Raw genomic sequence first — 17442 nt, forward strand, 5'->3', positions numbered from 1 at the left:
GTACAGAGGAACCCACGCTCCTACACATACACACACTTATACACACAAATACATGCAAGAATACACATGCATGCACAAATGTTAACACCCACGGACACTAACACAACAAGTAGGATTGAGACTTTGAGATCATCCCTCGCAGATCATCATGTGTGGTTGAAAAGAGTTTCATTTTAACCCAACCTTCCCCGGTCTTATTCTCTGCCAAAGCCTCGGCCTCGGCCTCTCCAGCTGGCTGTATCCAAGCAGCCGTGACACTGCAGAGATTTAGAGGAGTGTGGGCAAAGAGATGGACACAAGGCTCATTGAAGGAGGAAGATTAGTTCCAATTGGGAGGAGGAGGTTGAGGGGGGGGGGGTGGGGTGGCCTCCATAACACCCTGTATTCCAGCTTCACCCTCCAAACACTTGGAGGGACTGTGGACCGGAAGGATTGGATCCCCGGGCAACGATAAAGCCGCTCCTAACGACGTGTTTTTATATCCACTCTGCTGCTATGCAGAAAGGACTCATTTGTGACTCACAGCACAACCAATACTGAAATGTCGATGTGGGTAAATTAACATGTCAAGAGCAGAGGTACCATATTATTTGGAAAAAAGAAGGTTTACCAACTTTTTATATTGAAATCTTCAGTATCCGTTATGTCATGGCATATCTAACAGGGGAATGATCTGTTAGAGAGGCTTAACTTTTTTTAAAGATCATTTTTGGGGGCTTTTTACTTCTTATTTCAAAGCGATAGTGGATAGACAGGAAATGTGGGGAGAGATGGGGGCTGAGCTAGAGGTTGCCCCAGAATCCCCCCAAAAAATACCCAAAATACATTGTATTTTGAAATTAAGAAAATAGTAAGATAAATGTAGTTTTCACTTAAAGAATTATAAAAATGTCTTAAAACAAATTAATTATATTGGAAAATAAATGACGGGGTGCCCTGTTGGTGTATTCTACAAGCTGCTTACCAGGAACCTCAACATTCTCAATTGGTGTCCAGCCAAATATCATTGTTGCAATGTTGATGCCCACATCTCTATTCCTTCATTTCCTGTCATCTCTTTTCTTTCAACTATTAAATAAGAGCACGACAATGTCCCAAATATTTAAATAATTGCTTAAATTCTATCAGGTGACTTCTGACCCTTGAACCTTGAAATGGATAATATTGCATTAACATGCAAGTTGCCATTCGTTGCTATTGTTATCTGTTAGGAAGGACATAAAGCCTTCTTGTGGCTATACGACATAGGAGTTGGAAGGTAAGTACATCAATACTCTGAATTCACAATAGGTGACAGAGCACGTCCAGCTCAATCATCAGATCAACGACGCTGGATCTGGTTCCTTGGTACAGTTGAACATACAAGACTGTGTACATTATGTACAACAGAATGAAGGAAGTAACTACATTCTTTTAGTTGCATTTCAGGAAGAAGTCCATGACAGCAGCCTTTTGGCTCTGGGATACACCTTGGTTTTTAGTAATGGTTGGATGAAGAATCACAGAAATTGTTTTGTTTTAAACAAACGGAGCCCTTTGCTTGTAATTTTAAAGTTTGCTATTAGTTAACTGACTCGTCCAGTCTTTGTCCTTGGTACTACCTGATTGGCCGAATGGATCCACCTTACCAATGGGATTGCTATGCACTTCAAAGAGAATGAGAGATCCATGGGATGTGGTGGACAACCAGTCAATATCCACCAACGTTGCCAAGTCATGTGTGTGCTTTAAAAACAAATTAGTCTGACTCAGCAGATGTAGACTGTGGGTATAGGCCTGCCATTGGCCACCATGCTCCTCCCCTTCCACTTTGCCAGGACACAGTCACCACATCCTGGGCTTAGCGACGGTCAAGACGTCTGGGATTGGTTTAAAGAAAAAGAAACAAGCCACAGTATTTCAGTATTATACATTATACATAGTGTTATACAGTATTTCCCCCCTTAGAAGAATGATAATGGTTGCTTCCAGAATCTTTGTCTCTTCCTGACACAGCAATGTCAAGATTGATCTAGCTACATGAGTCTAGGAACAAAGACACACCGAGTCATTAAAATCAAAGTTTTGTCCCAGCATGATATCACCAACAAAGCTTCGGGCCTGCTTATGTCATCGCTCCACTCAACAGTTGCTCAGTGTTGAAGACGGGGGTTGTGCTGATCATGCAGTTTCCGCTGGGATTGTGTGAAACAAGGTGTTGCTGTACAAGGGCATTTCACTTAACCCTCGTGTTGCCTTCACTGTCGGGACCCTCTCGTGTCCCTCGGGTCAAACTGACGTATTCGGGGTTTTAAAAACAATTTAGGGAATGCATCAGTCTCTACTAGCACACTATTAAACATGGAAGTGGGGTTAGTTTGTTGTCAAAAGGTTATAATTCATGTTATAAATCCACTATGGAAACAACATAAGTGTCATATCCAGAATAATGTTCTGAGTCAGGAATACATGTTTATCTCAGGAAATAAGGAAAGGACGCTGATTATCAGGTAGAAACAATACAACCTGTTCCATTTTTCTTCTTGTAAAAATCTGAAATGGGTCAATTTGACTCGAATACCACACAAGGGTTAAAGCAAAGACCCACTGGACATTTAGTGTCAACCCTTGTGTTGTCTTCCCGTCAAAATTGAAAATCAACATTTTTGGTGGCGCTTTTTATCAATGTTTTTCAAAAAGAATTACATTTTTGTCTCTTTTTTCCAACACATTTGATGCTTTTTCCCCATGTTTGTCACTTTGTTTTGACTTTGTCAACACCTAACACTAACTTATTAACTTTAGTTTTACAGTTATTTTTGGAATTTATGGTCAATAAACCTCATTTATGGGAAATTATACCAAAGGTCTACGTTAGAAAAGCAGAGATTCTGAATTATTTAGATGAAAATTAAAGGAAAGTATGTTGATGGATTATCACAGACTGGAATATGTCAACTTGTACTCAATACTGTTTTAAAACTACTTACATTTTTTACAAACACTATAAAATGGAATAAGACACCCAGAAATTGTTCCATCAAAATCACCTGTTGTGTGGAATCAATCATGTTATATTGGGTAATTACAACTGGGTAGTTAAAAAGAACATTGATATAGGAAAATGGGTCAATTTGACCCGAGGACAACATGAGGGTTAAGACATTTCACATTACTCAGCTCCCTTGGGGGAGTTGTGGTTGTATTATTGACAAAAACCTTTTTTGGGGGAAACATTTTGTATCCAGTTAACTTCCTTTTTAAACAATAATAGGATCTTAGATCAATTTCGGTTTTACACATAGTTCAGAGACAGTTCTACTCAAAGTGACTAGTGACGTGTTAAATGCACATGCAGGGCCCTGTTCTGTTTTAGTTCTTCTTGATTGATTGGGTCGAAATCTCAGGTTCTGACTTTAACTGGTTCAGATCGTATTTGTGTGACAGAAATTTCCCAGTACTGCTTTGCATCTCATCACCCTGCTTAAATCACATTACTTGTGGAGTGCCACAAGGTTCTGTTCTGGTTCCATTCACTTTAGGTTCTTCCGTTGGGTCACATAATGCAAAAAACATGTGTCCTATAACTGTTTTGTGGATGATACCCAGCTGTACCCAATATTCCTCAACACCCCAATTGCCTAATTTACCAGCATAATTGCCTAAATAAAATAAAGAGTGGAGACAGCAAATTAACTTGCAACTTAATAATGCTAAAAACAAGGTTTCAGTTCACACTGTGCACCTACCAGCTGGGTTATTTAGCTTCCTATGCCACACATTCTGCCAGAAACCTAGGAGTGAAATATGACACAAACCTTACTTTGAAAAGCTTTTGATAACCATTCATTTTTTCTAGACTCATTTATTGCAACTCCTTGTATTCCAGCCTCACTCAGAAGCAACTATCACAGCTAAAACTGTTTCAGTAGTCTGCTGCCAGGCTTTTAATGGGCACTTACAGACGGTTGCACATTACAACTGTTTGCACATTACAACTGTCCTAGCATCATTGTATTGACTTTCTCTAGATTTTGGAATCATTTACAAAAAAAAAAAAACTTTGACTGGCCTCAGGTTATATTATGGATCACTTAACACCCAATGAGCCTTAATTCAATCCAAGATCTTCTAGTCAGCTACTTTATGCTGTTCCCAGGTCTAAGGTCCAATTTTGTGACTAGAGATGATCAGGTTGATAAGGCTTATGCTGTCTGAGCTCCCAAACTTTGATCTACATCTTTATCTTATTTTGGCGACGGCAATGTGTAGTATTCTAAGTCAGCAGTATTAACCAGATCCGGGTAGATTGTCGGTCTGGGGTGTATTTCACATTGTATCAGCCAATGCTCCGCGGCTTCTTCAACTGTCTCTCTGTCTGGTCCCGTGCTCTCTCAGTGTGCAGTGTGACAGGGTCAGTGGCTAGCAGCTAGAGAGGAAAAAGCCAATGTGTGCTACTTTTACCAATATATCTTTTGCATTTGTTATGCAAAAAACGTGAAACTCAGCACCGAACTTACTCGTGCATCGAACAAGACACCTGTCAAGGTTGAAATCAATCCTCCAAAAGAAAAGCATTGCTTAAAGAGCGAGGCTAGTTGTGTCATCAGTTAATAGCTACATCCCCACGCTGCAAATGCCAATGAGGATTTGTCCTTTTAGATAGAATGACTAACAGGAAGTGGGTGTTGCCTAATACGGTAATTGAATCCTCTTAAGACCGTTTTATGATTCTGCGTTGTATCGGCGGCATACCCCCTCAGACCCCTCTACGTCTACGCCAGACGCCGTAGCCTACGGGAACCTCTCCACAAATGTAACTACGTGTCTTTTGGCCATGGCTCGGCATTGTTCCATTTCCCCCGACTCATTTCTTGGTTCTTCTTCTCCATCAACATGAAATCAAGGAGACAGCTCTGCGTGGATCCTCCACACACATAAAACATCCTTCAGAGTGTAATTATTCAGTAAAAGTTGACATATTCCAGTCTGTGATTATCCATAAATATCCATCCCTTTAAGTTTAGTTTAAATAATTCCTCATTTCTGCATTTCTAACTCAAACATTAGGTAAAATGTCCAATAAATGAGGTTTATTGAAAATAACTGTAAAACTAAAGTTAATGAGTTGGTTACGTAGTGTTGAAAACGTCAAAAAAAGTGACAAACAAAAGAGTGTTGGAAAAAGTGACCTGAAAGAGAAAACCTGTTGATTTTCAGTTTTGACGGAAAGACAACACAAGGGTTAAACAGGAGTTTTCCATGTGAAAACAAATAAACGTACTTGGTTTAGGACCTTAGTACATGATGATGATGAAGATGTGATGATGTCATCAGGGCGGGGCTCATCTTTTCTGAAACCCAACCAATCATTTTTGTTGCCTCAACTTAAAGTTTACTCCAAAAACTTAACTAGTTCCATTTCACAACATTTACATGTTTGAGTCTGCAACTACTACTACTACTACCACTATTACTACTAATAATAATAATAATATTAGTAATACTTAATTAATCCCACAAGGGGAAATTACAATTTACACTCTGTTATATCACACATCACACACAGGCCTGAACTACACACACATGCTCAGTACCTATACATGCACTAACAGAGAGATGTTAGAGTGGGGGGGGCTGCCCATTGAAAGGCGCCCCACCGTATATACCACCAGGGTACATACATTTATTGGAAATGTTGACATTAAGAAAAGTATACTGCCCTGAACACAGTAACTTTGAAATCAATAATGCCAGCAGCAATGCACCGTTTTGGGCTTGTCAGTTTGAACGTTATATGATTGGGCTAAATATGATATCATGCAAGCCAGTAAACCATAATCTATCATCATTGAGCCAACTATTGATTCGTTGGGACAGCAAACAAACTTTAAAGCAATTTTTCATTGTATGAATGATTTCATAGTTACTGCCTTAGCCTTTGTAGTGCAGTATATACTATCACAGACTAATACTTTATGCCCATTCTACTCTTCTTTTTTATACTGCTTTGGAAATGTAACTTTTTCTGTTTCTAATACAACACAATTATACATGCATCACAATGAATTATCCCTTATCCCTGTTGCTTTGGTGTGTTGGACAGCCTCTGAGGTAGACTACACACATACTGTACTTCATCCTCAAACAAACTCCTTACCTGTGTACAAATACCCTGTTCCTCCTCTGGCCCTAAATCCTATTAGGTTTTAGGAGGGCAGAGGAGCTGAATATGTAAGAAGTTGAGATGGGAGCGGCTGTGTGCTTCTATCTTCCTGAAGCCTTGAAGACAGAAGGGAGGGAGACAGATCAGAGAGACAGACAGAGAGAGACAGACAAAGGAGGGACATGGTGGAGGAGGGAGGGGGATGGAGGGGAGAAGGTTACAGCTGTGGGAGTCGATTAGCATACAGCTACAGGGCCCGAGTAGTTTTTCTCTCTCTGTGTCCGTGCATGTCTTTCTACGAGCGAGCTTCCTTCGGGGAAACACTTGTTTAAGGTGGAAAAATAGTTATTAGCAGCGACAGTGTATGGTCATGGAAATGTGCTCCAGGTTGTGTTCCATATGATAACTGGTTTTTAAAAAAACACTAACAGGTCAGTGCCCACACTTTAAAAAACATTTTAAATGTTAACTCCAGTATAGGGTTTCTCTGATGAAAATCTATATTTCATGCCGCTTCTTTAAAGCTTTATGAATTAGAACTAATGTGGATCAGAGCACAGCATTATGAATTAACCGTGTTTAATAAAGACAAGATTGGCAGCGTTGGAAGAAAAAACAAAACAGGGGCGTCGGACTGCGGGGGAGGGAATTCTATATATTCAAACATTTATCATACATATTCCGACATTCATACCCTATATTTCAACTTATTCCATACATATTCTGACTTTCCTTCCATATATTCAGACTTCCATGCTATATGTTCTGGATTTCATTCCATATACAGTATTCCAACTAGTTTCCCTAACCTTAACCAATTGCTTTGAGTTGCTTTTACAGAACTTATATGGTTTTGTACACCAGAAGAAACTAAGCGTGTATAGCAGCGTTGCTTAGAGCTAAATGCTAAGATCCGCATGACACTAGCATGGTGATGTATAAAACATTTTACCAAGAGTTACGCTTATAACAGGAGGAGTCAAACGCAAGGCTCGAGAAATTCAAATGGATGTATGGTTCTGCGGAGAAGGGGAAATGGGAAGGCAGACGCCAGGACAGGGACGGAGAGACGGAGGCTGCCATCCCTGCTAGCATGGCTAAAATGTGCCTAAACTCTATGTGGTTATGCAAATTAGCTGCATCTGAAATAATGTGTGGTGGAATTTTATACACTACAGAAAATGGGCACATGTACATTGCACATTCACAAACTTGTTTTACTAAATCTCCCAGGAGATCCCTTCTTAATATTAGTTCTGTTTGATCAAGTGTGTAGTCTCCAAAGACAGAATGCAGTTTCCTCTTTTCAGTCTGTTTATCCATGGCCTTTGGGTAATTTTGTCCACATCTCTTTTTATTTGATAGAAGGCACAGAAACTCACAGCAGAGGGCTGTTTTGATCATGTTAGAAACAGAAAACACAGAGTAGTGACACACTGAAGCTGTGTAACATCCTCCCAGCAAGAAATCATTCATTCATGGTGATAAATAGAGCGATCACACTGATTTCATTTCAACAAAAGCAGATCACATTTGGGGTTGAAAATGGATATTCCCTGTTGCCTGATGCTCTAGCAATCTTCTCTACTCGTCTCGTTCCGTGTGCTACGCTAAGAAGGAGCTTTTGGAAAAACACAGCAGCCCAACGAGCCACCAGAGAACATTTCCCCAACGCTGCTCTATCACGTTTTGTCCATGCATGACTGACTGCATTTGTCAATAAGTGCAGTGAAAGCAGTCACAGTTTAATTGTTTCTACAAAGACATTTTGACAAGCTGATGTTATTTGCTTGCCGGTTTTTTACTTACATAAGCATTGATTCCCACCCCAATGGTCAACTCCCTAAGCTCCCATGGGGTCAAAGGGTAATGCACTTATGTCTTATCAGCCTGAATGATGCCGGACATTGTTCACAGCTGATTAAAATAACAAATAGTGCAGGTACAATAGTCTTCAGTCAGCATGTCTTATATCATAACTTATGCTGCTGGCTGATGGACGGACACCATTGCATCTTATTCACGTACACTGTAAAAAAGCTTTTTTTAATCACCTTTGAATTTAACTGATGCCGTTATATAAATACACAACCTTTGACTCACATTTTCCTGCACAAACCTGGTGTCTAAATGGAATTAAAGGCACACAGCAGATTGCTTTACCCCTACCCTCACCTACGGCTACTCTGGTCTAATCCAGCCACAGGTCTTCTCTGGCTGTCAGGGTCCTCACGGGGATTGGCAGTTTAATTAACTTCATATCTCTGGTGCAGCTACTTCTCTCTGCACAAGAGGATGTATGTGTGGGAGCCATGATTGCCACGTCTGTTACATGATAACATCCTGAAGCTCAGTTGGTCTAATCTACCAACACACAGAAAGTGAAAATCAAGAGTTGCTGATGGTCACCAAACTTCAGTGTTGAGGGTTGTAGGGTACACCGTTGATAGAAAAGCTCTGAAACAGGGAAATCAAAATGTTATCACCCAACTTCTATGCTGGCTTGGAAATAAAATGCATCATGTCATCATACTCAGTCATGTTTATTCCCCCAAGTATAGGCCATAGTTAGACTGATGGAATCAAAAATTATCAAATTGCTTTGTGTAATGTGCAAACGGTCACTCGTACTGGCTAACTCACATTTACCTACCAGCCACCTCTGCAGTCCCCTCAGGCTATTAGCCTGTTTTAGCTCATTTGTTCCGTTTTGTCCGCCCAAAACCTCGGCTCTCATCAACTTTGTTTGCAGCAACAGCAGCCAGCTGTTTTCCCTAAAAAATGTCCGATAACCCCCCCGTACCCCACCTGCTTAGCACCAAACGACAGGCCGACACAGTTAGCAACCAGGTTGGGATGGATGAATGGATGGATGGATGTATAGATAAATAGATAGGTAGATTCATCCTGAAGGAAATTTTAGGCATCCAGTAGCAAGACCGTAACACAACAAACACACATACACACATATATCACACATACATAAGAATAAAAAGAAAAATGCCTCACAGAAATGCAATGGTGAGACACTGTTGTACACTGTGTGTTATGATGATAGTGAAAAAGTGAACCGTACAGGGATTGAACAGTGCAGTGCTGTAAACTGACTGACTGAATAAGAACAAGAACATTATGTAACAGGAAATACGTTATAAGATGTAGATGTTATGACCACAGTCCAGATTATGTATGAGGGCTAATATAGCCAATAATAAAGTTATACAACAGACAAGTGACATGATGGTGGGGGCTGAGAGAGACGGGCTCATGCTGAAAAGCAGTTTAAGAGAAAGAAATTTCCCTCAGGAGTCGGTGGAGACCAAAACAGCTAAAAGGAGAGTGACTTATGGACAGTTCCATTGTAGATTAGTAGTAAGAGAACTTCTCGTTCAGGGCTTGGAAGTTCAAATCTGTAACAGAACATCTGTGTGCAAACAGGGTGTGAAGTTTAAAATAAACTGATTCAAGAGTCCCTCCGGTTTGGGACACCACCCGTGGAAGGCTCTGTTAAAGAAAAACAGTAAGTAGTGAATATTAAAGGGCATGTAAAATATAACAAAATTAAATATAATAAGAAATGAACTTGTGGGATGCTGGTTGTTAATTTCCAGGACCATCAGACACTGCATCCACAGCTTTGACACTATTTCCTGTGCATGACAATGGAATTGACGTGTTGCATATTTCTACCACTTCCTGTATCAGTGTGGTGCTAGTGAACTCTCCCTAATGATATGTCCTGCTGCTGTACATCATCTGTGGACCACATTATTTAAATTGGATGGAAATGGAATGATCTTTGTCACTATGTTACACAAGGCTGACTTCATGTTGTCAGTAGGTGGTGCAATTAGTTTGACTCAATATTGTCATTTAGATGTCTTCAGGCCTGTACTCCTATCCAGCATGTGACATTTGCACAAGTCATGTGACAACAGATGCGTCATGCCTAACTCACCTCGGTGCGCCATTTGGCATCGGGGAGGTCTTGAGATCATGCAAACATAAGAAATATGAGGTGAGATCTGTTGATTCCTCTCGGACATGTTTCAAAATGTTTCATACATGTTAACATGTAAAAATGTTGTCATGAGACCTATGTCATCACCAGTTGAAGGATGATTCCTTTGCATCACATGATGAAGAGAGTAACCAAATTTGAAATAAATTTAATAAAAACCCTGTAGGAGAAGGTCAAAAGGTTAGCGTATAATACATTAAATACACTACGTCCATTCCAAATGCATCAATACAAAGTATGTTTTGGCAGTTTGGTTAGCATATTTAGTCAGTTATTTCAGTCATTTCTTTAGAATATTGTTGTTGTTCATCTAAGCAGGACCTACCTGGTTAAATATGGATTAAGGAAAATGAAAAAAATATTTATAAAGTGTAATGACATGAACTTTTCTGAGCGTGTTCATGTCCCCAGGGACTGCTTTTACTTAATAACCTGACCACCATAGGTTACAATTTTAGCTTCACATCTGGCAGTGGTGGAATGTAACTAAGTACATGTACTCAAGCCTTGTTCTTAAGTTCAAATGTTGAGGTACTTGTACTTTACTTCATTCTTATCTTTTCATGTCACTTTCTACTTCTACTCCGCTACATTTCAGAGAGAAGTATTGCACTTTTTACTCCACTACATTCAGCTTTAGTTACTAGTTACTTTACAGATTAAGATTTTTAAACACAAATCACAGTAGTTTATGAAATCTGATTATGTATTATGAATGAAAATACCCCAAAACATAAAAGCCTTCAAATGATTTCCCGATTAAACACTAAGTTGACCATTTACAGTTTTTATTATTTGGGAGGATTTTTCTGTATTGAGTACTTTTACTTTGAATACTGTAAGTACATTTTCCTGCTGATACGTACATACTTTTTCCTCAAGTAAGATGTTCAATGCAGGACTTTCACTTGTTACACATTTTTCCAGTGTGCTATTAATACTTTTACTCAAGTAAAGTATCTGAATACTTCTTACACCACTAACTGCTGGTTAGCCCGGAGCAGAAGTTGGGGAAACTTAAAATGTTGCTTAAAAAACGGTATTATTTCCCCTTTACTGCTATCATAATGGGCGGTGGTGACAACAGTGCTCTCTGCTCTCAAGTCTAAGACTCTGGCCAAGATCAATATCCCCCAGCAACATCATATAATTACCATTGATAGCTTCATGGACTCATTACCAAATCAGATGGCCTCAGGGAACCAGTGTCCAGCTACGGAGGGGGTTATTGGCTTTCTGGTTGCTTGCAGTGTACCGGCCTATGCTGTGAAGAAATACAAACAACAAACAAATACTGTTTTAATTTAATTACAATGGTAAAGTATTGTAACAGTAGGGGCAAGGAGATCAGAGAATGAAATAAGAGATGGCATCCCTCTGTACCAGCTCCAAGCTGTGACATTAGGTCAAAATTCCATACAAATATTTTTCCTACTTTAAACAGATGAGCCTTTTCTAGCCTGGAATACTCCCAGAGAGAGAGAGAGAGAGAGAGAGAGAGAGAGAGAGGTAGGACGAAGGACAAGAAAAATCTCTGCAATTAAACTACACTGGACCTTAATTAAATATTGTGTGGTTTAATTAGGAAATTATCTCTGAAGCTAACTATCTTCACAGATGTTACAGCAGAGGCTTTGTGGAGGCCGAGTGGACAGTGGGGACTCAGGGGAAGGGGTGGCAGGGCTAAAAGAACACTCATCCATTGTTCAATTGTAATGTAATTTCCTTTAATTGACCGGAATAGAAATTTTCATTAAGGGGAACTAAAAATGTTAGACAATTAGTGGACAGGTTGTTCTTCAGCAGAGGGTCTGACGAGAGGTGAGAGACTGAAGGTGAGATGCTAGATGAGCGAGGGATGAGCGATGCTAATTAAAAATCAATTAGGATCACATCTATTAAATCGCACCTGGAGAAACCCAACATGAGGCGTGGCAGGGGTACGAGGGTGTACAGTTCAGGGGGGATGAAAACAGCAGTTTCAAAGCTTCTATTGGACAACAATGATCTGATAGTCTGTTACTAAACTCGAACTGCCAGACCTCACTCCAGATCACTGCGGAGGAAGGTCTCCCGTCAGGAGCAGACACTCGTGCGTGGGAGAAAAAATGTCAGGGGTTATAAACCAATCCCAATTGTCGTGCGCTTCGGGCTCCGGACACAGCGAACGCGCTCTTCAAAATGGTCTTGATAAGGGACTTGTTTTGGTGGAACATTTGTACCCCGCAAAAGAAAAGGCAGAAAAATGTAACAATGACATGGAGTTAACTGGTGACACAAACAGTGACATGAGCTGTTTAAATTAGCTGGATACATGATTACATGGTTGGAATTGCTCTTACAAGTGTATCTCTGTGTGTACTCCGTCTGTCTACTCCACCTGTCAGTCCACAAACAACCTACTTAAATGTCCCATGACATGGTGCTCTTTGAAGGATTTTATATAGACCTTAATGGTCCCCTACAACTGTATCTGGAGTCTCTTTGATATAGACCTTAATGGTCCCCTAATACTGTATCTGAAGTCTCTTTGATTTAGGCCTTAGTGGCCCCCTAATACTGTATCTGAAGGCTCTTTTATATAGACCTTAGTGGTCCCTAATACTGTATCTGAAGTTTCTTTTATATAGACCTTAGTGGTCCCTAATACTGTATCTGAAGTCTCTTTTATATAGACCTTAGTGGTCCCTAATACTGTATCTGAAGTCTCTTTATATAGGCCTTAGTGGTCCCCTAATACTGTATCTGAAGTCTCTTTATATAGACCTTAGTGGTCCCCCAATACTGTATCTGAAGTCTCTTTTATATAGACCTTAGTGGTCCCTAATACTGTATCTGAAGTCTCAGAATTCAGCCTTGGTCCAGAATTCCAGCCATGACGTTTGCTATGGTTGATCATATTCCCATTGAATTGTGATTTTTGATGACCCCATGACCTTCCAATCTGAAAGCACATTTTGAAATGTAATCAAATTCTTCTACCAAGATTATTTTATCAATGTACATTTGCATTGAAATTTATGGAGACCATGAGATGACGTGAACTTAATTGTGTTTATTACATCACAAACACACACTTTAGTAAGTCAAACTTTACTGAAGCGTGCTTTAGCGCTAGCGACGCTATCCCCCGCCCAATGGCATCTCAGTGCTCAGTTAACCCTTGTGTTGTCTCTACCTCAACATGAAAAAAAAATGTTGTTGTCCCTATCTCACTGTTACTTTTTCTTAGGTTTTTTTCAACATTCTCCCCCCCCCCCATGACGTTTTGTCTTTTTTTCGTCATTTTTCCAAAGTTGTTGACCCTTACTTCTGGTGTGTTTTTTTTCGTTGTTGTCACTTTTCAAACATTTTTTATGCTTTTTTCTCCAACATTTTGTTCAACTTTCTGACCTCCCATATGTCTGATATTAAAAAACTTGGACCACAGGACAACATGAGGGTTAACTGCAATCAAGCCAGCCGCCGTTGTGATTTTGATGAAGAACGTAGAAAGGCTCACATTTTTGTAATAATTTCTCTTATTATAGTACAGTCATGGTTTTTGGTATTTTGTCATGTATTTAGTCTTGGAGTTTCTTCTGTTTTTGGTCTTATTGTGATAGTCTCTTCTGTCTCGTTTAGTATGTTGCCCTGTTTTATTCACAGCCTGGGTTTTCTGTTTTGTTCCTGATGTTTCTCACCTGTTGCCCAGGCCATGTGTCACCTGCCTCTTGTTACCTCGTTACCCAGTGTATTTAACGTCTGTGTTCCCTTTGTCTCTTGTCAGATCGTTTTGTTTCTGTACTGTGTCAGTTCCTGGTTGTATTCAGTCCTGTCTTCCTGTTTGTGGAGTTTAATGATCAGTAGTGTCTGTTTCTGGATTACTTTCAGTTTTGATTTCCTGTTCTTTTCTTTGTTAGTCATTCTAGGCCCATTTTTTGCCTGCTGCTCCCAGGACTACCATTGATGGTGTGAACCTTGTTTTTTGGGTCAATAAAATCCTCAAGCTCAACTTTTGCCTACCTGCTCTCTGCATCTGGGTCCACTATTCCCTGCAATCCATAACAGTACACATTCTACATCAAACAAGTCTCCCTGGACCTGTGATGTCACCAAAGAAGTGGAACCAGCATTGAGATATTGTAACACATTCATCAAATGCTTATATTTAAACTGTTGGCAAACCACTCAAATGTGTCAAATTATGAATGTGTGTATGAATTTTGAGCTGAAATGTTCACTTGAAATACATACGGTCATAATCAAACATTTTGAGCAGTAATTAATTGTGCTTTTCACCAAACCTGTTTCACCAACATGACTAAGGTTTGTCACATAAAACCTTCTGGTTAGGGAAACAGGGTGTGACCACAACACTGACATATCACATTTGAAATTGAGACAGCAAACTTGTTAGAACAAAGTTTCTTATTTTGACTCCCAGCAGTTACAGATCAACTTGATCCTTATCTGGAGCTAGGTTTCTGGTCCAAATGTTTCTCTTTTAGCTCTGTTTTGGGGTTCTCCCAACCCTTGATAAAAATCTCTCTCTCTTGCACTGCTAAATGCTCCACTATGTTCACCAGCTCGTCTCTAACTGTGTCTGTGTGCTGTTGAGCAGGTAGGGTACAGTGCTAAAAGCAGCTGCCTGCTGCAGCGGTGAGAGTGAACCAGAACTAGAAGCTGCGGGCCGGATGAATGAACAATGAGCTCTGACTGTAAAGCTGTGGAGAGCTGCAGATTCAGCTGATAATTCTCTGTAGGTTCATCACTACCAGCAACCCATTTGACATTGTCACATTGTTTCTACATTGTCATTTGATACATTGTTGTTCTAAAATACATTAAAGAACTAGGGTTGTTCTGGTGGCCATAGACCAAAGACCTTTGGTGCCCATCATCCTTTATGTTTCTCAACTGCCAGGTCTCTAATAAAGGCCCAGACTGCCCAACGATGTCACAAAGACAGACGTAGTAGTCAGTGTACAGTAGCTGGGCTGTGCCGGTCCAGGGAGCAAATGAGATCAGAGCACAAGACACATGAGGTTGATGAGATTGATGATACCACGACACTTGTCAAGACAGTGTTTGGAGATGATGCTGTTGTATGTTGCCTTTACTCTCTCAGTTTTCTTCATTACTCCCATTACTTCCTTGTACTCAGTTTCGTATTTACACCTTCACATTTCCCGCTAATGTACTAACTAAATAAAACATAGTGGGCCCTATTTTAACGATCTAAGGTGCATTTAGGGTGTGTCCCAATCCAGTGTTGCCAGTTTGACGATGGAAAAAAGTGTCTGTGCGGCGGGCGTATGGTTCAAAAGGGTTGTACTCAATCAGAGGTGTGTTTTGGGCATAAAATGCCATCAACCAATTAGGTGTCCTCTCCCATTCCCTTTGACAGCCAGCCTGCTCTGCATTGCAGCAAATGTAAATAAAGTGCCAAATGTAAAAAAAAAAATGCTTTACATTTTTTTTTTAAAACACACAAATGTCAAAAGGCTCAGAAAAAGTCGAGAAACGTTGGAAAAGTGAGAAAAACATTGGAGGAAAGACACAAAAGGGTGGAAAAAGACGACCATTACCTTGGTAAAAGGTTTTTCGTTTGAAATGTCAACTCAGAAAAGCAAAACTCTGCAGGTTGGCGGGAAGACATTTTAAGTGTTATCACCATAGGTTTAGTTCTTCAATAGAACAACTAACACGTATAACAATAATCACAAGAATAGCTAGGAGGGCCAGAGGGGGGTGAAATTGTAGTTCAGATTATAGTGCATTACTTTCCAGAGCTATATGTATGTGTGGTTCATAATGGCAGCCTTTTCATGGCACTGATTCACTTTGGTAATAGTTTCTGGGCAATTGCTATCTTTTACTATTTAAGCAAGTACTAATGCGTTGGAGAGCTGATGCAGCAGTATGTGGGCCCTGCTGTTCTCTGCTCCCTCACAGCATGTCATCAGAGACCTGGGGAGGAACAGGTCTATAATCCCTGGCTGCTCAGGGCCTTAGTCCTTGTTACATGGATTAAAATAGCACACATACAGTGCTGTAAATTACGATGTGCAAATAAAGGCATTCAAACCCTTAATTGTAGGATGGATGGAAATAGATGGAAATTACAGCTTTTATTCTACAAGTAATTCCACAAAGATAGGAATGTGTCACTTCATATCCATCCTTAAGTATTACAATTATAGATAGGAGCATTTTTGCTAAATTAAACAAAAACACATGGTCAGCAAATATAGGGTAAATGACATTTTATGGTCCTTGCCAATTCCCCCAGCCAACAAAATCTGTTTTATGCTTCCATAATGTTGATAGCATTTTAGTATAGAAGATAATTTAAACCCTGATTATGTAAATGCTTGCTGCCCATCACGCACAAGATTAGCAGAGTGAAGCATATTGCAGTGGTTTCAATCTGCCTTTTTCCATAGACCGTAAAAGAATGCAAATAAGATAATTATGGTCCAAAAAGTCGTGTTTTGTACAGTCTTTGAAGAGTGCTTTGAACAGTCTGATTAAGTATGCAGACTCAGCTGAATCAATGTAACAAACAATAAAAAGTCATGTCTTCCTTCCCCCAAAGAAATAAAAAAGTCACACAATGCATAACAGCATTATACACATTTCATTACAGAGAAACCTCTGAAAACTCACCTCAGCCTGAGACTGCCAGCCCCTTTCTTTGTATTTATGAGGTGAAACATGTCCTGTTGAATAAAATGCTATACATTATTTCCTTTCCCTCCTGACTTGGATGTGCCAGCTTGTGTTTGCTCTTCCCTCGTTCCCTTCATGTGGGCCACCTGGTGCTGGGCTTGAGGTTGCCTTTTTTTGACCACCTGCCAGTGATTTAAAAATCCACCTGCCACCGTCACTTTTTACCAGCCCCCTTTTTTGCCACATAAAGGTGAAAAACAAGAATTGCTGTGTCTCTATAAGACTACTTTTGGACATTGCGCCATCATCACGTACTTTAGTGGGAGGCCCGCATTGATAATCAAGCATTAAGGCATCATGTCCTATCCTGGGCAGGGACACACATTCATACGGTTACATACAGTACTTATTGGACTTTCATTGCACCTGTATATCTCATCTGGGGTATGAGATGTACAGGATCAGGGACAACAGATGAAAAATAGCCTTTTGGCTAATTCTGGTGCATTTGCAGCAATGCTCATTAATGCACACTGTCCCTGTCAAATACATAAATATATAAATGAATAGAAAGCATTTTGTTACCAAGTCAAATATCCAAATGCAAGTTTAAGGCTACCTT

This window comes from Etheostoma cragini, chromosome 6 (genome assembly GCF_013103735.1).
Source record: "Etheostoma cragini isolate CJK2018 chromosome 6, CSU_Ecrag_1.0, whole genome shotgun sequence".
Classification (NCBI taxonomy): Eukaryota; Metazoa; Chordata; class Actinopteri; order Perciformes; family Percidae; genus Etheostoma; species Etheostoma cragini.